Here is a 15,408-nt window from a genome sequence, read left to right on the forward strand (position 1 = left end):
CTAAGGCATCTGGCACTCAAGTTATTTACCTGCAGAAAGTCACAGGTGAATGTATAGTACAAAAGAATCACTTGGAGGGTGACATCTATGACATCTGTGAACATACAGGCATCTCTCATCAACTCTCGTTAGGCCCTGCTCAATTCTCCCTGGCAGAGCAGTCCAGCCCAGGAAGGTTTCCATTGAATTTAGGGGCAGCTCCTGGCCATGAAGCCTTACATCAGAGCTTGGCTGTGTGCTGAGAACTTGCATTGTCTCTATAGCTGAAGCAAAATAATTAGGAATCCCATTTGTGGGTGGAAATGAAAAAGGCAAATTGCAAAACTTGCCTATGAGAGAAAGAAATGGTGGAAGAAGGGTTAACTTTCTGCTCTTGTTTTTTTTGCTCCTTACTCTCTATTTCCCCTCCCTTTCCCACTTTTAATGGCTTGGTGAAGGCATCTCTGTTTAGTTCAGCAAAACCTCTCCACTATCCTACCACACAGGATGTACTGAGTTGTTGTAGCAAAAGTTAAAAGGAAGCTAAGGACAATTATTAGTGCTTCTTTCCTGCTCCATTTTCTATTTGGTTTGATTGGATGGTGGGCTGAGGGTAAATGGCTTTTATAGCGCTGAATGATGAATGGCTCTGAAATAGTCTGTAACCAGAAGTGCCGACTGACATGCTGCTGATTTAACTGACATGAGGGGTTATGTTTGTATAGAGTCACTTAAATAAACATGTGTTAGGCTGGAGCCAGCTACGCCAGCACTTCTTTGCTTCCCCTCCACCCTCCATTTATCACTAAAAGATAACGATAATGATTTGATCTTCCTATCAGTCATTCATTATATTAATTAATTCAAATGTAATTGTTTTGAATGCCTCTCCATTGCTCTGGGTACTTTGTACAGCACTTAAAGCACACACACTATCAGAGAACAAAATAAATCCTCAATAAAAAGATACACTCATCAAATGGGTTCCTTCAAACTAGCAGTCCCTTTCATCCAGCAATTACCTCCTTAGCCTTCAAAGCAGCCTCTCCTTGAATGCTCAGGAAAATAAATGGGTCCAGGAGCTTGACAAGGAGTTCAGCTAATCTTGGCTTTCACAAAGGGAGCCAAAGCAAATTCCTCTGAGAAAAAGCTCTGGTAGGAGATCCCTCTTTCCTCTACCCTACTTACCTTTTGTCAGTGCTTGTTCCTTTGCGGCTTCTGTGACTCTTCATCAAATGTGATAAAGGTTTTTATTTCTCTTTATGGCTTTTTTGTTTCCCACGTGAAGTGCAGAAATAAATTTCCAGTGCAAGCTTTAAATGTATGTCTGCTGGCATTGGAACCCACATTTATGTATGATTACAGTAGGCAAAACAGGATGCAACCGTTTGTGTTTAATGTGTGAATCAGGGAAGAGCTCAAAACCAGGATATGAATCCATGCAAGGGCCATGCTGTCAAGTAATTCTGCTTGGCTTTGGAATCCTATGCTGACCTAACACTCAGCAAAGCCCTATTACAAGATTCAGGCAGACTTAAATTTAAGTAACACCAGAAATACATGGTTACTCCAAGTGTTAATTTGAAATAGCATCTAAGAGTGTGGTTTCAGTACCCACAGACAGATTCCTTTTACATGCAGTAGTAAATGTAGTAATTTAAGAATTCTATAATTTGCCTTCACCATTATTTTAATACTCTATACATTTATCTCCTACCATTGCTCACTGTGAGTGAGTTCCGTCCTCAGTTTCCATAAAAGCCTCCATACCCCTCAGCAACGCAAAAGATGATCTACTCAAAATAATAAATACAATAATGTAGTGGCTTGTACATCTTAATTATTATCTATTATTGCCAGGTGTTGTAAAACACTCTGTGTCAGAGCCACAGCAGAGCCAAGGCCATCCGCTTTCAGCCTATGCTGCCGTATAGAGTGGAGGAGAAATGGACTTTGCTAGAGACCATGGCATGACTTCTACTGTGCTGCTTACTGGATGCAGAAAGGCCTTCCAGCCCTCTGAGACTCTAGACCCAAGCCTTTGGGGCATTCCTGCAAAGGGTTTCCTAATCCTGGGGGAACAGGGTCAGACCTGGTGTGACTCAAAACCAAGAGCAGATCTCTGCAGCCACTCTAGAGCTTTGGTTTCGGTCTTAATAACCATTTTAATATAGTTTCACTCTTCTTTTCCTCTAGCTCAAGGCACCAGGATGGCTATTGCTTTACTTTACTCTGAGTTCATCGCAAGTGTCCTTAGTGATGTCAGCCTGTTTCTTGGAAGAATACTTGCTAATTAACTTACCTCTCTGCTGTGCTGTCTGGAAAAGTCTCTCACTCTGGAGAACTAAAGAGTTACAGGATGTAGTGGTAGCTGTTGCATTTCATGTCTTTTCAGCAGCATGATGGATTTAACTCACCCTTGTCTGACTATTTGGATTCTGGAGAACACAGTATGAATGATTTCTATCAGGTCTAAGCAATGTCTCATTGGGGACCTAAATTACATGACAGAACTCCTTTAAGGGAAAAGGAAAATTAATACCACCCTCTATAAATTATCTGGAACAAACAAACTAGTTGCTCAAACTTGTTGTACTCCTGCCAGGAGTCATAAACTAGCTAGCTGTGTTTAAGAAAAGTAGAAACTGTTTTTCCTACCATGGAATAAACAGTCTCTGGGTTCTATTCCTAACCACAAAAGGCAAATGTATGCAACTCTCCAAGAACCAAATTCTGCTCACTTTCCAAATTCGCTTAATCTCCACTCCTCAGAGATTAATTAACTCGACGGGGAAGCCAACACTGAAGTTGGAATAGAGGTGTTTTTTGAAGTGAGTGCTGTTCTGTTCATCTAAAGAAGCTGCTCTGCTGAGGCCAGCAGAAAAATCTGCAATATTTAACCTTGACTTTCCCATTTTGCAGTTTTGCAAGTTGAGTCTTTATTTTTATGAACAGTAACCAAAGAAATAGATACTGGAAAGAGAAAGTGTTTATCTATCTCCAGAATTAATTGCAGAGATTTCTAAACAAACCACAGAATAAGCACACATTCACACAGCATATACAATATATACATGCTGTGGGGAATGTTTTTTTTTTGGTTTTCTGATAGAAAAAGTTGATACTCTTGAACAAAATTCAGGATACCAGAGGAGTGAATCATCCCATTTACCGCTCAAGAGTTGCTGCTTCATCTCACATGAGATCCTGGCAGCAAAGTCTGTGGGGAGCCACAGTACTGCTTCATGCTCTGTCATGTGCAGAAAAAAGCAAAGAGTGTCATGCCTTCATTCAAGAGCATGTTACTCACATGACTACAGAAAATCCACAGCTACACACAAGGGTAATCAATGTGGAGACATCAATGTGAGCTCAACAGGGTTATCTGATTGCTGTAGCCCAACATTTTTTTCTGAGCTGCATGAGAAAGGTTCTTTCTCAGTCCTGAATGTCCCCATCACGCTGGTTTCAGATTTCCCTTCAGGGGCATGGCCACGCTGGTGTTAGGTCACACTGACCCATTCCATGTTTATGTAAGCTTAGCCTTGAGCATCTCTGGATTGAAAAGTCCCACAGTGAAATGAAATATCATTGATGTATGTTTGGTGGCTTTGTCACATGAATCGGGATTTAACTGAGGCTGAAAGGAGATCAACAAACTCATTTTGCTTTGGGCGAGAGTCACTTTGTACTCAGCTCACACAGGCGAAAGATAAGGGCTTTCCTCACCAGCTCTCTGTGCCACTGGTTAAGCCAAACTCTTCAATTTGCCATTCCAATGCAACAGAGATTTGGGGAAAATAACTGATACGTATGCTAGGATAGAGAATTATCATAGATCGGAAGATAAAAGTGTGCTTTCATGAGAAAAAAACAAGGCTAATCATGACTTTATTTTTCATGTTTACAGACTTGCACACTTCACCCCCAGGAGTAAAATAATGCAAATTCCAATGCTGTTGAGGGAGCTAAGGATTCAGCAGTCATGTCCTTTCCCTAACCCTTCTTTTAAATTATGTGGCATTGATCTGGTTGCCCTGACTCCATAAACAGGCCTTCAGATCGTTCTGTAATTACAAACATGCCTTGTCCCAAACTCTGAGCCTGTACTCGCCCTCTGGCTTCCTCCCTCAGCTGTGAATGGCTGAATTCTTGGGGCTATCAGCAGACTATTTGATCTCTCTTGCTGCTAGCTTATCAATAGTTGTTCAAGAAGTCATTTAAACACTTCTGTGCTTTGGTTCTACAAACAAGACGATAAAGGAAGTGATTGAGATGCTGACTTATTTCAGATTCCTTTGAAATAGCTGCTTGATCTGGCCAGGCATCTTTGAAAAGCCTCTCAGCACATACCCTCTACACAAAATGCATTTCAAAATCTAATCCACTATATCTAAACTCAGCTGGTTTTCAAAAGGGAGTGTAATTATCAATTTTTCAGTAATTCTAGGTTACCGATTAGATCTTTGATGAAAAGATTAATCCACTACAGTGTTCTTAACCTTCTGAGCATTCTTTTCTGAACAGAATCATAGAATCATAGTTGGTCTTACACTAAACAAGAGGAAAAAATGCCCCCACTGAATGTAAAATTATTTAGAAGTATTCTTGCTTCCCCCTCATCTGTTCCTACTATTGCTCTTTTCCTTCTCTAACTTTTGTGCATCACCAGTGTCAGTTTTATCAGTACCTGTCTTTTATCACACCAGAGAAAATCACTCAACAACAAATATACATCTGCATTTTCTCTGTATTCTTGATCTATTAGCAAATCTGCCAACTGATCATTGCAAGTGAGTCATTTTTATTTTGAGGAGATGTTACTTCATGATTTTTAACCAAAACAATGTGGAAAGGAACAAGCTCGTGTAGATATCGGCGAAATTTTCATTCCAAACTAGGTCTGGAACTCATCACCTGTTTTATACCTTAGGATATGATATTAACTCTGCTGTTTCATCACATTATCTAACTCACTATTACTGCTATCTGAATAAAAGATGCCCTTTTTCAACATGTAGCCTCTGAGTTCCCTTCCTGTCCTTCATCCTTTTACTCACGTCTTGACTGATTTCTTTGGAAAAAGTCAAGACAATAGGATTTCCCAAAGCACAAAAACATTTATGCATAGGAAATATTCCTGGGCTCTACACTGCAGCAGACTGCCATGTGTGGTCATTCTGCCTTCTGACTGATACTGCACACAGGAAACAGGTAGAAAGCTTAGTGATTGATGTGGGCTGCTGGATCTGGTCAGAGGAACAGACATGTATTAGCTTCCTGATCTAACCATGGAGAACAAGTTTTAATGCCTTTAAAAATGCCCAATTGCCTGATTTTGCCAAGCTAATTTGACACATTGCCTTATTCATGTGCTATCATTTTCATCCCAAGGGCATACAAACTGAGTGGCACAAAAAGGCATGTTCAACTGAATAATTGGTATTCAGCCATGCAGAAAGAAAATTGAATGGGCAAAAGGTCCAGTTGCATATCAATACCTTCTACTGGTTGTGATATTCAAAAAACAAGAGAGTATCTTTCTTTCCTTCTTTCTATTATTCAATCTAAAATTATCAGAAATCCTTCACATACTACTTAGAAACCTAAATTAAAAGCAGAAGAGTATGACAGCATGATGAAGCTAATGTGGACAGCAGAGCAACACTAATGACCACATCAAACACTCACCTTCACCTTTCTGGGGCTAGGTTGTTGGGTTTTTTAAGTTTTAAAACAAAAATGCAATGATATACGAAAGAGATGAATAATTCTGTACATATGGCAACTGACTGCAAATAAAGTAATACTATTTGTCATAGGAGCATGTTAGCATGCTCCTTTCACCATCAGTTAGCTACAAAGCTTGACAATTCATATAATTATTTAAGTCTATATAATAATCTCCCATGAGCTTTTTCCATGCTGTAACATTAAAAGTATACCAGTATTAAAGCTCTGGGTTGCTCAGTGCAATATGTCTGGCCCAAAAGCATCTTGTTTGGACATGCAAGTTCTTCAGTACAAGCACTGTCTGTACTTTGGATTCTGTACAGCCAAGTACAGAACAAACTGTTGGTGTTTAAAAAGGAAATGATTAATATTTCCCCTGCTTGCCATACTAGGCATTCCAATAGATGCCATCAGACTCCCTCAGCTAGTCTCTGCTAGTGCCCAGGCATACATATGGCAATTCAAAAACCTTTTATTACTAATGGAAACACAGTTTTCAACTGGAAACATTGGGAAATGACCAGAAGTGTTAACTGGAGTTTCCATTATCATGAGATACTCTGACACTGAAATGAAGAACATGTATGAACATTAGAAAGTGAGATACTCCTTTATTATATTGTTAATTTTGTCCTAAACTTAAAATTGAGGTTATTGTGAAACATTCTTCCCAAGGAGAACTGAGAATGAAGCTACCCCTGTGTGTTTTACTACCTTCTACTGGCTTTCTGCAGAAGGTAAGTCAAAGTGAATCAGAACACGTGGAGACAAAATGTACTGACCAAAATACAAAGGGGAATGAGATGATGACAGGGGAAAAAGCCCCATCTTGAGACCATCTAGCATTCATTCAGTAACCACTCTCAACCCTTGGCCAGTAAGCAGTTTGTCAAAAGTCTGTATACTTTGCTTGGTCTGATGCTCATCCCTCTGTGCTGCCACACTTTTTCTTCCATTTTTCAGGGTAGAGTTGGTGCCATAAGACCCTGCACCATCTTGGCTCTCTGTCAGGAGTGGAGGTGAATGCACACTCACTCACAGCTCACACATGAGTAAGACATGCCAAATTCATGTAAAGAGAAGAGGAGCACAGATTAATCAGGATCTTCATCGTAGTTCATAACAGCTTTGCTCTAGAATCACATCTCTGAATGTGAAAAGAAATTACATCCCACTGCCTGAAATTCTTCTTTAAACAGTACCCACCATTACACAAGCAGGTGTTACAGGTGTCCTAGGCATCTCCAGTGGCGTATACACAATCAAAACGCAAATGTACCCTTCTGAATTGGGCCATTTTTAGCAGTAGAAATGTGAAATCACGCTTTCAAAACGATGTGTAAGATGAGAATTAACACATGCTTGAACAGTATATCTAAAGCAATGCAGGCCCAGGATCTTCTTAGACAAGTGGCCTGGAGACAGCCACACCAAAAGCAACTCCATGGAAGTGTCAAAGAGCAGATCAGCAGCCTGCAGTTGCATCTCTTATTTTCTGGTAATCTCAGGCATGCCTTCACAAATGTGCTTTACTTCTTGGAACCTTAGAGGATGAAAATCATCCAGTATAAACTGAGTTGAGACCACAATTTGGAAACACGGGAGGAAAAATAAAGTCTAGGCTCATGCCAACTTTGTAAGCACAAGGGTTGTACACTGCTCTTATTTAGAAGTGCAAGTCTGCAGTGGTCCTGATCACCCCAGGGAATTTCTTCAGATTTATACTCACATTCCTGAAAAGAATTTGGCATGAAATCTGTTGAAAGAAACAGAGGAGAAGGATGTCCAGAGTTCAATGTCTAGCAGTCACGGTAAACAACTGAAAATCAAGCTAGTGTCTGAAAGAGCCCAAGTCAAAGCCTCACACTCCTTAGCCTTTTCCTCATGACATTTATTGCAGAGCCCTAGAGAGAGAGTATGTGGTGATCTTAGTTTTGACGCTGGAATGTAAAACATTTTCCAAATGGGTGAGGGAAAGAAGTTTTCTTTAAACACGTTCCAAGAATAGACCTGAGAAAAATGCCTGATCTGAAAATGCATGGTGAAAACATGATCTTTCCCTCACGGCTCCCTCTTTGAACAGAGGATATGTGATTGAGGATGCATTTTTGTCACAGCTGCCTTGGGAGTCACATATCCCATGATCACTGTATTTTATTTTAATCTGTGATGTTTGACATTTTGAAGGGTTTGCATGTGGTGGATGGGATGGTAAACAGTCAAATGGCACTAGGAATGTTGAGAGTTGCTAAGTCAAACTTCAGAGCCTCGCAGGAGATCGAGACAATGAGGTCCCAGGGGGACTGTCACTGGTGGTGGCAGCAAGGGCCATGGGCTCTCTCCAGCCTTGAGGGTTATGGAGTGGGGAAGGGAGAGCCAAGTCTTGTCCAGATGTAAATATTTTACCAGCACTGGCCTAGTCAAGAAGATATTTCGCCTACCATTTCCCTGAGGGAAGGAAAACAGTGAGAAATGACTCTCTAGTGTTGTGCTCTGTGTTTACACATTTACCTGAATGAAAACATTTAGTGATACCTACCAGATGATTTTTGCATGTATAAACCTTACTTGCATTTTCATTTCTGAATTTCAAGCCTGTGGATCTGCAATGACAGACGCAAGACTGTCCAGTGCTGCTAAACTAATTGCACTTGAGCAGCAATTTTAGTCCGTATTAAATATTCAGTTAAATGCTATTCAATTTCTTTGAACAGTCCTAATTGCAAACCAGAAGTTCTATTGATTAAAATATTGTGATTTGTGACCCCAGGAATTTTGCTACTAATAGTTAGTGACCTTTTATCTGGATTCTCCATGTGTTTTCTCATTTTTCTCTCTTTTTTTTTCTTTTTATTCTTATTTTCTTTGTCAATATGCTCTCCTCAAATGCATTTGAAAAATCGACTGAAACACATCAGTCATCTTTAAAAAGAAGCTTATTTTCCTAACATTATTTCTACACACAAGGAAAATCTTTACTAATGAAAAATAAGCTCCCAAATGGCTCACATGTGCTGCTTTACTTCATCAAGAGCCTGAACATATTTAAAACTTGAGCCTGTGTTTGCAAAAGTAAATAGTTATGATTTAGGAATAAATAAGAGATGAAAACTTGGGTCGTTGGCATTGGCAGTAAGGAATGAGGATTCACAATATCTTGGAAGTATCTCTAGGTCCTGCTGGCTTCTGTGGGCTGCAAGCCTTGTCTCCCATTTGGGCTGGATCCAAACAGGCTGAGAGCTTGTGTGAATATGAGGCAGAGACTGGCCCCACTGGAGAAGACTGATGCCTCTGGGTGCTCAGGGCAGCAGTGATTTAGGAGCATCTCTCCTATCCTGGGGAAGTAGGGGGGTGTGGAGGGTCCTTGAAGTGACAGGACAGGACAGGATGCCTGCACTGTCCCACTGGAACCTTCCCAGATTGAGCACGTCACTCAGGCCTCTCAGGTGGCCGTCTGCCACCGATCTGACAGCAGCATGCTCTGGACCCCTGCTCCTCCATAGGAACTCTGTTCCAGGCCTCTCTGCTCTGGTGATTAGGGATTGCTTCTCATTTCCAGCCTAAATTCATTGGTGCCCGGTGTATGACCATTTGTTCTTCTGCCAAACACTGCCCTAACTCTGAAAATAAGAATTGAAAATATTCCTTCTTACTCCCTGCCATTTATCCCCAATATATTTATAAAGAGTGGTCCTATCTCTCCTCTGCCCTCCCCTTGCCAGACTAAACAATCCAGGCTGTGCCAGTCTGCGGTGTTTGAGGAAAGCAGGGGGCTGAGGTTGGGGTTCCCATCCCACCGGAGGGGAGCAGCAGGGAGAGCTGCCACCAGGGCCTGGTGAGAGGATTTTGATGGTTGCCCAGAGGTTGGACAGATGAAGGTGTCACCCGGAGGCGAGCTGGGGACAGGCGCTGCCCCCTGGGGCCTATCTTTGTCCCCAGCTCCACACTGAGCAGAGTGTGTGGCCCCACTGGAGGATGGTCAACTTCGAGCAGCTGATTAGCTACAAATTCACATCCTGGTTCACCATGGCTGGCTTTTGCACTTCTAAAGCATATAAAGGAGCACCATCACTCTTCTCCTTCATCCAGGAGTTTGTTGTTTGTTGTTTGTTGTCTGTGCACACCTTTCCAAGTCCCAAAGCTGTGCACGCAGACCCTGGGCATCACGCACTGCAAATGACACAAAGAAAGCACAGCTGAGCATCTTTAGGCTTGGCATGAAAGTCTACCAGTGTAAAGCGTGTCTTTTTTGACAAGCTAGCACCCAAAAAAGCCCCAGAGCAGTCTGAAATACAGCAGAAAGTAAATAGAGCTTGACCACATGTGACTGAGAAAGTTATTAATCTCCTCAGAAAAACTTCATCCATGGCACACAGGAAATTTTTTGCTTTTAATTAATGAGTTGAACTGCAGCAAATAAAAAAGGTTAACTGCTGTGGGATGGCTACATCTCCTCGACTCCATCATCAAATAAAATTCCCAAATAAAAGCAAAAGCAAGCATCCTACTGCCTGCCTGCTGCCACAACATTCTGCAAAAAAAGTTGGTGGGGTCTCTCTGGCTCCCTGCCTAATTTTTGTCTGAAAATGAAATGCAGCAATGGCTTCAGAGCAGACAGCAGCATGTGACAAATCAGAACCATGAGTGAGGAATGTCAGCTCGGCAACTCCAAGGTGTTTGCTGCTATAAATTATAGCAGATTTACTGCACTGAGAAATTACCAGTTTCTGGAGAAAATTATAGGCAACATGTCAGCCATAAATGATTTATGCATAAAACAACCTGTACTGTAGGAACCCAGGGGGTATAATAACAAGACAAAAAATCATTTAATCTTGTATGTAAATTTAAGCAGGCAGAAATCTGGGAAGTACTGCTTGTTTTTATTCCATCTTGTGTTGCTGCCAAGTAAAGACAGTACTTGAGCAGAGAGGCACTGATGTGGAGCAGGTAGATAGGCTTGCCAATTTCTAGCGAGATACATTTTAAACTGGCTTTTTGGTTTCAGTTCAACACCCTCTGAGAATTGATTGGTTTCCATTTGACAAGAAAGGAGTCAGAAAACCAGAAGACTCTTTCTGAACTAGATAAGCTCAGCATGAGCAATGCTGTCCATGGGCCAGATGAATCTGAAACATACCCGCATTCAGTGAAAATGTGATTCCCCCACCCTCATCCACATGCAGTAGTCCATTAATCCTTATAAGACTCCTGCTGGAGTGAGACAGCATGTGAGCACAGGGAGCTAAATCAACTCGGATTCATGGAATCAGAGCTGGGTCAGGCTCCACAGGAAAACAGACACTTCCCATCAAGTGATTGTGGACAGACAGCAAGGACAGCTAACAAGTAGCATTAAGCTTTGTCATTAGCTTTTTTTTTTTTTTTTTCTTTAATTTGTTAATGATATGAAAGGAGATAATGCAGTTTTAGAAAAAAAAAACAAAAACAACCAGGCAGAGTCCAGCCAGAGCTTATCTGGGGTCTTGCCCATTGGTGGGGCAGTGTTCACCAGGCTTGTGCTTTCCTGGGGGAGCTGCAAGGGCTTCACTAGGGACTAGGACTTAAAGAGGGAGCCCATCAAATATTTACTGTTACTGTATGTGATAATGAGTTTTTTGCATATCTATATGCAATACACACATCCCCATATAAATGCGGCACACACATGCATATATGCAATGTGTCTGAGTTATGAGAGCTGTGGGAGTGATTGCCTGGAATTGTCTGCCCATTATAAATTAAATATGACAGTTCTACATCTGCATTAATGTTATTACTTTTTCTAAGTCTCTTTTTTATCAGATGCAGATATTGGTCTCACAGACTGTGCATATAGGTCACGTTCTTCTCTCTTTATTCTTCTTTCAGCTGAATAGCTACAGAGGAAGTTTCATCTCTTCCTGGTCTCAGGCTGTTTAGGGTTTACCTCATCCTACAAGCTAGTTCCTACATTTGCTAAAATTGTTACAACTCCCTCCTTCCTACAGCATTTGATCTGAAAAGGCAATAGTTACCTGCCCCATCCAGACAGTATGAACACCCCACAGTTGCATCAGATGCATTTCCTCTTTGTTTATCAGTCCTGCATTGAGAAGAACTCTCCTGAATAAGCTTATACTTCTTTCGGTTGATTTTTCTGAGGTCATCTTATGTAAAAAGTTGTTATTAGTATGTGATTTGATCAGAGACAAAAAATATCATGGGAGACTCAGGGAAAATGATGCCGTCGTGGTATGCTACCCAAGGGTTCAGGATGAGCTAATTATTATAGAGCTCTTTGGAGAGAAAAGAGCCTCACCATTAGCCTATTGAAGAAGTTAGAGCAGTTCTTAAAAACAAATGAACATCTGTAACAAGAAGTTCAAATGGAAACACAAATTGATTTACTCGGTGTTTTGCCATTTATATGGTCAGGGAGACAGCTCAGGACAGAGCCAGTTAACAGACTGGGGTTAGAAATCAAGAGGACATGACTTAACTTTCCATAGCAGCATGTTTAGACAGGAAGAAAAAGATGTGGTTTGTGTTTAGTGAGCAGCTAGTGAAATGAAATACATTATGTATATGTGCTAGTACACCCTGATTCCCTGCCTCACTCAATTTTCTGCTAAGACACCATAAAGCTGAGTTACTGGCCAGCTGCAACCAACTGTGCTGCTCTTTAAATATTATTATACTGTTCTAGACAAGTAGGTAAAAAAAGCCCAACATGAGCGCTGCCTAGTACAAGTTCATCAAGGCAGAGTCTGAGAGCCAAAGACTTCAGCTGGGTCAAGACCTTGGCCACAGCCTCGTACTCCCAAAGCTCACAGGGACACACAGTTTTCAAGAATCATTTCTCACACATTTAAACCATCACATGGTCAACCACAGGTCAAGAGATGTGGTACATCACCAGCTGACATCCAAAGCTGTGGTCTCTCCTCCAGGTTCATCACACCATCCAGCACTGAATGGAAGGCTGCAGTGCTCTGCTGCTTGGGTATACCTGGTCTGAGGCAGGACACCTCTGCAACATCCTGCATGAAACACAGGATGTAGATCATCGTGCTGAAAGGGCTGAAGGAGAAGCAGCATGTTGTACGAGTCTCTCACTCAAGGTGACATGCTTGGGAAAAGTTGGCTTCAGTCACATAATGATTTCATTTGAACAGATCAAGCACCTGCATCTGCTTAAAGATTTTCAGAAAATAATGCCAGTCTTTCTCAGAACGTTGCTGTCCACTCACTGATAAACTTCTGCCGAATTTACTAGGTGGGCTCCTGATTCAGAGACCTCCCAGCAGTGTGGTGTTTAGGAGCACGTCCCCCAACCGTAGAAGTCACTCAAAGTTCCGTCATGTATTTCCACAGAAACAGGTTGAGCCCTGTATAACATAAATGCTGCCAAGTGAGGTTATCATGTAACTTCGCCCCAGTACATCTATGTAGAAAACTACATTTTCATGTTCCTAAGGAAGCAGCACAAAGCATCAGTTCACATGACTTGCTCACTGGAAACAACCACCTGTCCTGTGCTTGGTTACATGCAACACAAATATCCTAAAGGAAAATGTGAATAGAATAACTTAAAGAATAATAACAGCAACCCTAAAGAGAGATGTACTTGTCTCCCGTGTTTTAAGGAATATGAAATTGTCTACACTCAGTCTGGCAGCCTTCCCACAGTATGGGTTCTTTTTTTTAATTCCCATCAAATTTTACTGCATTTGTATGATATGCAATTAATGAGCCATAGAATCATCGAAATTAGAAATGGAAAAGATGCATTAAGTCATCTAGTCCATCCCCTGACAGCGCAGGATTGTTCCCTACAGTGTATTTTTATATTTTCTAATGCTCTGTACAGTCCAGATTTAAATGTCTCCAGAGATGGAGCTTCCACCAATTCATTTAGAGGGCTGCTCTATGGTCCTGTAGCTCTCATTCTCTGGAAAATTTTCCTCATAAGGCCTTCCCTTCCTCACTTGCACATCTTCCATTTTAACTGTAATCCTTTCTACCAAGTCAAACAGTCCCCCTCCCTCCTTTATATTTATTCTTTATGTCATCATGTCCTCTCCTTAAAGATTGCTTACATAAACTATACACATTTAGTTTTCATGCCTTGCTGACATGCCCAGCAGTTTCCCTCCAGCCCTTCAATCATTTTTTGTTGCTCTCTCTGAACACCTTCCATGTTGTCTGCTTCTTTCTGATAAAAAGGCAGTGAAGGCAAACTTCCAGGTGTAATTTTTCCATGTTTGTATGGGAAAATGGTGTTTCCCACCTGCTCTGCGCCATTCAATCACTGCGGTGCCTTGGCTTCCACATTCCCTTGAAAATGCATATGTGATTTGCTGTTCACTATTGTCATTATTGCAATGGCATGCATGTTATTGTATGGATTGCAGAGTAAGATCTCTGATTGTTGATAGTGAACAACTCTAGCAAATAACACATCTTAGGTTGTCAACAAAGAAATGGTAGAGAGTAAAATGAGCATGGAAGGTGGGAAGCTATGTCATTGATTTGTTCCTCAATTTTGAGAGGTCTCTAGAGACATTTTAAAGCACTGAGCACTGGGCTGTGTATTTACCCTCTTAATGACTGCAGCTCAGTATTTTTGGATGTTATCCTGGCCCCACTGTAACAACTGTGAGCTTTGTCACAAGTACGCTTTCTCCCAAGTCCCAGACCAGCAGTTGGTCAATTTTAAGATCTGGGGAGTTTCATCATGACATTTAAGAATCTAAGGGGTCTGAGAGTTAATCAGGTTGCTGGTCAACCCAGCAGAGAGTGCAAGATTAAGCTTCTACTTTCACCAGGGAGGCAAAAGCTGAGAAAGGCCAAACCAAAAATAAGAAACATAAAGACATCAGACACCATTACAATGAAAATGGCATGAAATCCTTAATAGAATAAAATAGGTGGATGCTATAGCAACGAAACCTGGTTGTGGTATTTCAAGTGAAGTGATTCCTTCTTCTGCTCTAAATCCTTTTAATGTGCCTGCTATTGAATATACTATACAGGTGGAGTACTATAAATTCTGATATCTAGCGGCACACACCGTTCATATGAACACTTTATTCTAGCTGAGTCGCAAGTATTAATAGCAACACAGATCCTTCCTTTCAGCTCCTTCCCTTCCCCAGAAAAATTTATTTCTCCTGCCTTTGGCAAGCCTTGCTCTGGGGGAGCTCCCACAGTAGGAACAAATACAGTGAGTGAGAAGTAATTCTAAAACTCTTTTTTATGATAGACATTACACATGTGAAGCTGTCTCGACCTATCTGTCTGTTTCTCTCAGGCTATAGCATTCTGAAAATTAATTCTTAATGAATCTTTAAATGCATGAAGAGTCATATGCTCAAGCAATAATAATTAGCACAAGTGAAACTGGAAGATTCTTAGGGCAGGAACGAACATTTTGCACTTGCTTCAAAGTGCCAGCCATTTCTGTGAGCTGAGGTAAGTAGCAATATAAAAGAGTAAATAACCTGGGAACAGGCTGTTGTTCCCTTCAGACCAGTTTCACGTACATTGATCTGATATCCAGTCCATTTTTCCAGAAAAAAATTGCTTTTTTTTCAAGTTGTAGCTGTTTTTTGACAGAGTTGTACCAGAGAAGACAGAACTAGAAAAGACTTGCTCTATTTCCCCTAATACCCAAGACTCTGCCCTCTGGAAGAGAATCAGCAAAAGTGCCAT

General features: G+C 41.2%; 1 long non-coding RNA gene across 1 annotated transcript in view; it reads right to left on the reverse strand.

Moving 5' to 3' along the window:
* Window positions 1-9,747: 9,747 nt before the first annotated feature.
* Window positions 9,748-15,408, reverse strand: part of LOC149917483 (uncharacterized) — a 9,921-nt gene continuing 4,260 nt past the window's right edge. The window contains exons 2-3 of the long non-coding RNA XR_016467469.1: window positions 12,611-12,734; window positions 9,748-9,882 (exon numbers count right to left, since the gene is read on the reverse strand). This is a non-coding gene — a long non-coding RNA (uncharacterized LOC149917483). The remainder of the gene's footprint in view (window positions 9,883-12,610; window positions 12,735-15,408) is intronic.

This window comes from Phasianus colchicus, chromosome 6 (genome assembly GCF_987193195.1).
Source record: "Phasianus colchicus chromosome 6, bPhaCol1.hap1.1, whole genome shotgun sequence".
NCBI classification, from domain to species: Eukaryota; Metazoa; Chordata; class Aves; order Galliformes; family Phasianidae; genus Phasianus; species Phasianus colchicus.